Source organism: Mauremys reevesii, linkage group 17 (genome assembly GCF_016161935.1).
Source record: "Mauremys reevesii isolate NIE-2019 linkage group 17, ASM1616193v1, whole genome shotgun sequence".
In the NCBI taxonomy this organism is placed as follows: domain Eukaryota; kingdom Metazoa; phylum Chordata; order Testudines; family Geoemydidae; genus Mauremys; species Mauremys reevesii.
In genome coordinates this window covers 24,475,258-24,482,905 of record NC_052639.1, presented here as the reverse complement: position 1 = coordinate 24,482,905, position 7,648 = coordinate 24,475,258, and the positions used below count along the sequence as shown (strand labels likewise).

The 7,648-nt window shown below is 53.1% G+C and overlaps 1 non-coding gene across 1 annotated transcript; it reads right to left on the bottom strand.

The window, feature by feature from the left end:
* Positions 1 to 1,360: 1,360 nt before the first annotated feature.
* TRNAQ-CUG lies at positions 1,361 to 1,432 on the bottom strand. The gene has a single exon. It is a non-coding gene; the product is annotated as a tRNA-Gln (tRNA).
* Positions 1,433 to 7,648: the final 6,216 nt, after the last annotated feature.

The window sequence follows — 7,648 nt, the reverse complement described above, 5'->3', positions numbered from 1 at the left end:
GTGAGCAGGCAGGCAAAAGAGAGGCAAAAGAAAGTCCCCAGAACTCCTCCTCTTTCTGCACAGCCACTGCCTGTCAGCAGGATTCCTCCTCCTCCTCCCTCCTGTGCCTCAGTGCGACTAAATCTCCACAGCTAGACAGCCGGTCCGTCCGCTGCACCCCAATCCCCCATGCCTGAGCCTCCCTGTCAAAGCCCTGCACCTGGCCCCGTATAATTAAGTCTCACATCTCACTGGGAACTCGACTTCTTGTGCCAGAGAGTCTCGCCCCCCCTCAATAGGTGACCCAAGAAACACAGTGTCCACCTTTTCCAAAGAAGTGCATGAAGAAGGCGCCCGCATGGCTTAACGGATAAGGTGCCTGACTTTGAATTAAGAACTTGAGGGGTCAAGTCCCTTTGTGGTTGTGTTGATGCAGTTTTACCTTCGTGCTGAAAGTCCTGCTCCTTTCAAATCTGGAACCTCTTCTTGGCCGCTCAGGCCAATGCTCTGCCTTCAGCTAGAGCCCCGGGAAGGAGTTGGGGGTTGGATGTCACAAAGGCTGGGGCATGAGCCCCAGGTGCTTCCAGTCTAGCCTTTGCTATTCCTGAATTCCCAAAGGAAATGGACGGCTGCCCGGCTAGCGTGTGGAGCAGTTTCCCTCTGTCCCTGTGCTTGAGGGGGGTTGCTACATAGCGCCTTGGGAGCCTGGATGTTTCTCTGCTTCTCACCAGCTGGAGAAAAGCCTCTTGGGATAACATCTCCTGCCCCACTGCAAAAGTGAGCATGGAGTATGGGAACGGTAAGAGGCCCCACCAGGGGGGCTGGCCCTGCTTTCCTACCGTCTACTGATGTTGGACACAGAGCATCAGCAGCCACCCCGCATGGTGGTCTGCGGGTGGCCTTCAGTGGGGGTTTGGCATGGCAGGGAGCAGGCTGGCCGGGAGTCTTGTTGCCTGTCTGCTGGCCACACATAGGCATGGTCCTGTCCTCGTCTAGCCCCGCCCTCAGTCGCTCTGTGGCTTATAAGCCTTCCTCAGAGCTGTCAGCACCAGCCGCCTCTGCTCCAGGTGCCCAGAGGAGGAGAGGTGTGCTGGGCTCCAGCCTGGGACTCTGCCTCCTCCTGCCTATCAAGCCTGGCCCTGGCACTGCTTTCTTCAAGTGCCATGTGAGCAAGAGGAAAAGTGTGGCTACAAGCACCAGACTTGTGGGCATCAGGTGAAGCAGTGAGAATCCCAACCACTAGAGCCACTTCTAAACCCCCACCAAAGACCTGGCTCTGGTGGGGAAAGGAGTTAACCAGCAGGAGGGAAATGACCCACTTTTGTATAGCTGGAGACAGGAAAGCACTTTGAGCACCAGATCTTTACCACCAGCTAACACAAGGTCCCACTGAGATTTGAACTCAGATTGCAGGATTCAGAGTCCTGAGTGCTGCCCTTTACACCATGGGACCAGCTTGTACTGGTCTCTCGGGACATTGGTGACTCTCACAGGGCTGGCTTGTGTAAGGGACTGTTGGCCCTTTACTAAAACTTAGTGGGGTTTGGTTGGCTAGTTCCCAGTCCCAATAGAAGGGGGAAGGGCCAATGGGAAATCAGGACCCTGAGACTGACAGGCCCCTGGGGCAATGGTCACCAACGGGTAGGGAACAACCAACGGGTAGGGAACAAGTGAGAATTTGTTAATGGAGAAAAATTCCTGGTGAAAATTGGCAAAGCTGTGCAGATTTTGAAAAGTTCCAGTGAATTTACACATGAAGATACAAACAGAGAGACAAACATGCACACAGAGAATGAGAAAATCACACACTGCACAGGCCCACACAGACATAAAAACCAAACCCACACAGCACACAGAGCCATATACACAAAAAGGAAAACCTCACAAAATATAGAAAGAACAAATCCACACCAAAAATACAGCAAAAGCCCACAACAGGAAACACAAAACCCACATATCAAAAGAATACAAAGCAAAAACAATATTAATGCAAAATCATACACACATCCATGCACACAGAACTATGCAAGACATCCACCAAAATCACACAGGACCCACATGCACATCAACGTGACAGATGAAAACCACACCAGCATACAGCAAGCCAGGCAGGGTTTGAGTCTCACAGTGAAGAGGGTGAGCACACAGGTGGTTTGGGGAGCAAAGACTGAGGGGGAGTCAGGGCAGTGCTCTGGGTTCTGCCTGACCCTCCTGACACAGGCAGCTGGTGGAGGGCAGAGCCTGGTAGATCTGTGGAATCTGCCCTGCTCTCTGTAAAGCAAGGGGACCTCAGTGTCTTCTGAGCAGGAATTGTATTTTCTGCAGAGCAAACTGATTGGCAGAAGCCATTTGCTTAAAGGAAACTAGGGCTGCAGGTGAGGTTTGAACTCACAACCTCAGCATCACTCCACTCAGCACTGCTCTGTAAGTACTGGGCACTAACCCATTGCACCACTGGGCCCTGCTTTCAGGAGCTTGTCTCCATGTTTCATGGCTGGATTAGAGGAGTGGGGGGGTTGCATTAGCTAATACAAATCCATATGAAAGGCTGCAGAATGGCAGCAGCAGAGGTGGGGAGCCTCCTTCCATGTGAAAGAGCTGGTTCCCCTTCCGTTGCTCAGGGAAGGTTGGTGCTTAGAGCCCACCTGGTGCTGGAGCATCTGATGGGTGAGATTAACGGGACTCAGGGAGGGGAAGGAAAGGGAGGGGAAGTCTTTTCTATCCCTGCCTAGCTCCACTGGTCTCCTGTGGCCCTTTCGGCTCCGTGCTCCCCTGTTGGGGAGATGCAGAGACAAGCCCCCATCGGGGTGAGTCACCGAGAGGCTGTGTCCCGTGGCGTGTGTGGGGGAGGGTTGGATGGGGCTCAAGGGGAGAAGGTTGTGTGTGACAGTGCGTGGGGGAGGGGGAGGGTGTGTTCCTTAGGATAGAAACAGAGGTGAAAGTAAGCTGGTACAAGCTGGTACGGCATAGCGGCAAGAGCCAATACGCCGTGCCGGACTGCACCGGCTTTTGCTGTGGGGATTGAAAGGGCTCTAGGCTCCCGCCACAGCTGGCAGCCCAGAGCCCTTTAAACCCCACCCGCGGCTCCGGCGGCCAGGCTGGGGCCGGATTTAAAGGGCTCTGGGCTGCTGCGGCTGCGGTCAGCCCAGAGCCCTTGAATCCCGGCCGCGGCTCTGGTGGCTGGGCTGGGGCCAGAATTTAAAGGGCTACCTCTGCAGCTGGGAGGCCCTGGTTCATTTAAAGGCCCTTGGTCTCCCAGCCACAGCTGGTACTCCAGGGCCTTTAAATCTTGAGAGGCCACGCCCCCCCAGATGAGGCCACGCCCCTTCTGGATGAGGCCACGCCCCCTCGGGACTCCGGCAGTACCGGTAAGTCCTGTAAGTTACTTTCACCCTGGATATAAATGATGGAAAACACAGGGGCAGTGACAGTGAAGCCCCGTGTCTGAGTGTTATGACTATGTGTGGTGTTGCCATTCACCTTCTCCTCCTATGGTCTCAGCTTTCATTGAATCCAGCATTTTTTCTCCTGTCATCATCCCAGAGGTGTCCCACATGCCTCAGCTACCGAGTGTCCCTCTTAGAGACGCTGAGGACTGAACTGAATTCAGCTGCTGGGCAGCTCTGCTAGGTCTTTATTCATTTGCATAGGAAAATAGTGTTTAAATTCATTTCAAGCCCCCTCAACTTCAGCGAACTCCTGAACATACTGGAGATGGGTGGAAATCGATTTTCATTTGAAAAAGTTTCTTTAAGGGACTCATTTGGAGTGGAACTAGGAACCCATTACCCTACAGGGAAACATTCACCCACTGAGCTATACTCTCAACAGAGAACATCCTGTATAGCCCAGAGCAGGAACAGTTTTTAACCTGGGGGTTAGTAAACTTTATCTCTATACAAACACCACAGCTTACAAACTCCCCACCCCCGCTCTGTGTCACCAGAGCACAACAACTCTCCTTGGAGCACACACAGCTCCCCAGCTCCCTGCCCGTCAGTCTCTCCAGCATTGCTCCAATCCCTTAAAGCAGGGTCTCAACCTCAATTTACCTTAGGGCCAGGGCCAGTCCTCCAATCCTCCCAGTGGGCCAATAATGTCACTCATACCGCCCAGAACCAGCCCCCCAAAACTCCACCCCCCACCTGCCTAAGGCTCTGGGAGGGAGTTTGGGTGAGGGGAGGAGGTCTAGGGTGCAGGCCCTGGGCTGGGGATTGGGGTGCAGGAGGGGTGCAGCCTCTGGGGGGAGTTTGGGTGCAGAAGGGGTGAGAGGCTGGTCTCTGGAAGGGAGTTTGGGTGGGGGTGGGGTTCTGGGGTGCAGGCTCTGGGATGGAGTTTGCAGCACCGTAACATGGGCGAGGCGAGTGAGGCACTTGCCTCGGATGCAGAAAGTGGAGGGGCGCAGCTCTACCACGATCAGAGGCGCTTCCGCTGCCACTTCTTCGGCGGCAGTTCGTCAGTGGGTCCTTCTCTCCGAGAGGGACTCAGGGACCCACTGCTGAATTGCCACCGAAGGATGAATGAAGCGGCGGTGGCAATTCAGTGGCAGGTCCTTCCCTCCGACAGGGATCAAGGACCCGCAGCCAAAGAGCCTGGAGCTGGCCCTTGCCTCGGGCACAAAAATTCCTTGTACGGCTCTGGGAGTTTGGGTGTTGGGTGCAGGCTCTGGGCTGGGGCAGGGAGTAGGGGGAACAGGAGGAGGGGTGGGGGTGCAGGCTCTGGGAGGGAGATTAGGGTGGGCAGGAGGGTGTGTGTGGAGGGAGAGGGTGCAGGCTGTGGGAGGGAGTTGGGGGCAGGTGTGTGTGGACCGGGCTGCAGGCTCTGGGAGGGAGTTTGCAGGGAGGAGGGGGTATGTGGGGAGGGGATGGTGGTGCAGGCTCTGGGAGGGAGTCAGGCGCTTACCTGGGTCTCCAAGGTGGGGTGGGCTGGGGGGCCTCAACGTTCTGCTGCCCCCGGGCATCACCCCCGCAGTGTCCCATTGGCTGCAGGGGCTCGGGGTGGGGGCAGCGCATGGAGGCCCAGCCCCACCCTGCCCTGCCATGGGGAGGGGCCGACAGCCACTGGAGCGAGCAGGCAGATGCTGCTCAGCTGTGCTGCACTGCTGGGGCCCCTGGGGAGGAGCGCCTGGAGGCAGCAGGTGGGGCCAAGGGAGAGATCCGGTCCCCAAACTGCTGGAGCCCCACGGGCGAGATCTGGGGATCAGGACTGCCAGCCAGCCAAACACCTTTAAGAGGAGGCGTCCCTCTCCTGTCAAAAACTGATCTTCCTCCTTCAGTTCAGTGACAGCCTGAATTGTTCCTTATCCCGGCAGAGCCAGAGGATTGAAAGCAGCAACATCAAACCCCGGTGTAGCTCGCAGGAATGGACATAAACACTCCCTGGTGTCTGAGGAGATGTTCAGCTTTGCCCTTGGTCAACTACAAGGCCAAAGGGAAAGGAGGTGGCACCAAACACAGGTACAAGTACTAACAACAGTGGCTGCCTTTTAGCCATAGATTTTAATCGGGGCAATAAGTTGAAACAAACCCCTGTTAAATCGAGGGCCGCCCAGAGGATTCCGGGGGTCCAGGGTCTTCGGTGGCGGGGGGCCCCCGCTTTGGCAGTAAGTTAGCGGCGGAGAGTCCTTCCGTTCCGGGACCCGCTGCCAAAGTGCCCCAAAGACCCACAGCGGGGGCCCCCCACCGCCGAATTACCGCCGAAGCAGGACCCGCCCCCGAAGTGCAGCCCCCACCACGGGCCTGTGGGGCACGGCCGTGGCGGGTCCCGAACGGAAGGACTTCGCCGCCAAGACCCGGCTGCACTGGCGGCAGGTTCCGCTCGGCGGTAATTCGGTGGTGGGGTGTCCTTCTGTCCCAGAGAGGAAGGACCCCTGGCAGGCAAAGACCGGGAGCGAAGAAGCTCTGCGGGCCCGGGTCCCATGAGAGTTTTCCGGGGCCCCCGGAGCGAGTGAAGGACCCTGCTCCAGGGGCCCCGAAAAACTCTCGTGGGGCCCCTGCTGGGCCTGGGGCAATTGCCCCATTTGCCCCCTCTGGGCGGGCCTGCATACAGGAGGCCTGTGATATGCAGGGGGTCAGATTAGATGCTCTAATGGTCTCTTCTGGCCATAAAGTCGACTAATTTCTGAAAAACTGAGTGTAGCATTGGGAGCAGCAGCGTCTGATGTTTTCCTGTCTAGCCGGCTTGCTTCCTAGAACGAACGCTCCTTGAGTGGGGTGATCCACAGGAAGTAGCTCAAACCTCTAAAGTGCCTGGCCAGGGCAGGACATTAGCCCAGCAAGGGAGGGGTGGCAGTGGGGCCAGGATTTCATCCCATGATATCAAAATTCATCTTAGTAAAAGTATCAATGAATCAGTTTGCAGGATTTATATCAAGCATCCTAAAGTAGTTTACATATTGCTCTAATTAAGAGATCATCTCTCTGCTGGAGAATGTTATCTTAGGATAATGGTCTCCCGCTGCCGAAGCATTTATGGAAAAAATGTTGACGTGTGATATTTATTTTCAAAACCTAAGGCTTTGATCCTCTCTCAATGTTCTGTTACGATGACTTTGTTTCTGTTCAAATTATCAGAATATATATCTAATAATTTTCTCAGCTGAATGTTGAAGCAGTAACGTAACAGATGTTTCCCAAACAGTTATTGACCTGAAGCATCGTGATTCGTTTAGAACAACTTATTGTTTGATTCAGCCAGTCAGATCAGTTCAGTTTATCCATAAAAACACATCCAGAGAAAGTTGACAATGGTGATGGAGAGAGGGGCTGAGCTGTTGTCTTAAATACTCTTTATGCATCTGATTAATTAGCACAGATTTAATTTAATATACATCTAGTTTAAAATTGGAAGAACTTTACTACTTACTCTCTACTTTCTCTTCATGTAAATTCAAGCATTGCACTATGCAAACTTGGGACAGCTATAATGTTAAAGAACCTGAATCTCTAAACAGGACTCAGGGAGGGCATTTGGATAAAAATCCCAGCACCTTCCCTCTTCTGACAATTGGGGAAGAGGAGTTCTCTGGGCTTCTCCCCAGGGCATCGCCCTGATCCCACCCCCCTATATTTCATATTTACTGCTGATTGATAGATTTAACCCTCCAGTTGGTTTGGTGGCTTTAGCTGGTTTTGTCAAGCTCTGTTATTGTCTCTAATTCCTTCATCAGCACAGGGAAAATACAATGAATCAGCCTGGCTGATTCTCCTCTGTGTGTCTTTAAAAATACAGTGAATTTAAAAGACACTATTATTGTTTATTTTTTGTTTGCACAGGTTCCATTCTGGGAGCTATGTATACAAGTCATTGTTAAACCTCAGGAACATCTGAGTTCAACTCCTTTAAAATAATGTTTGAACTATAAAGAAAATTAAACAGTGATTTCTTTTGAAATGTCAAGCTATTTTGCCCTTTTTCTAAAAAAATTCTCCGTGTCAACTAAGTCCTTGGATTGTTTGAAAACAAAATGTATTTTTGCATGGGGAAAATTTTATGTTCAATACCCACATGAGTAACACGTGGGTGCTGGGAATCCTGCAAGGGGGGACACAAGGAAGCACTGTCCCTCCTCAGTATGCAAAATGGGAAAAGATCAATGGCTGGAGTAGCTTCCACTGCTCTAATACCCTATTAAAGTCAATGATTTAGGTACATAACTATAGGCACTCAA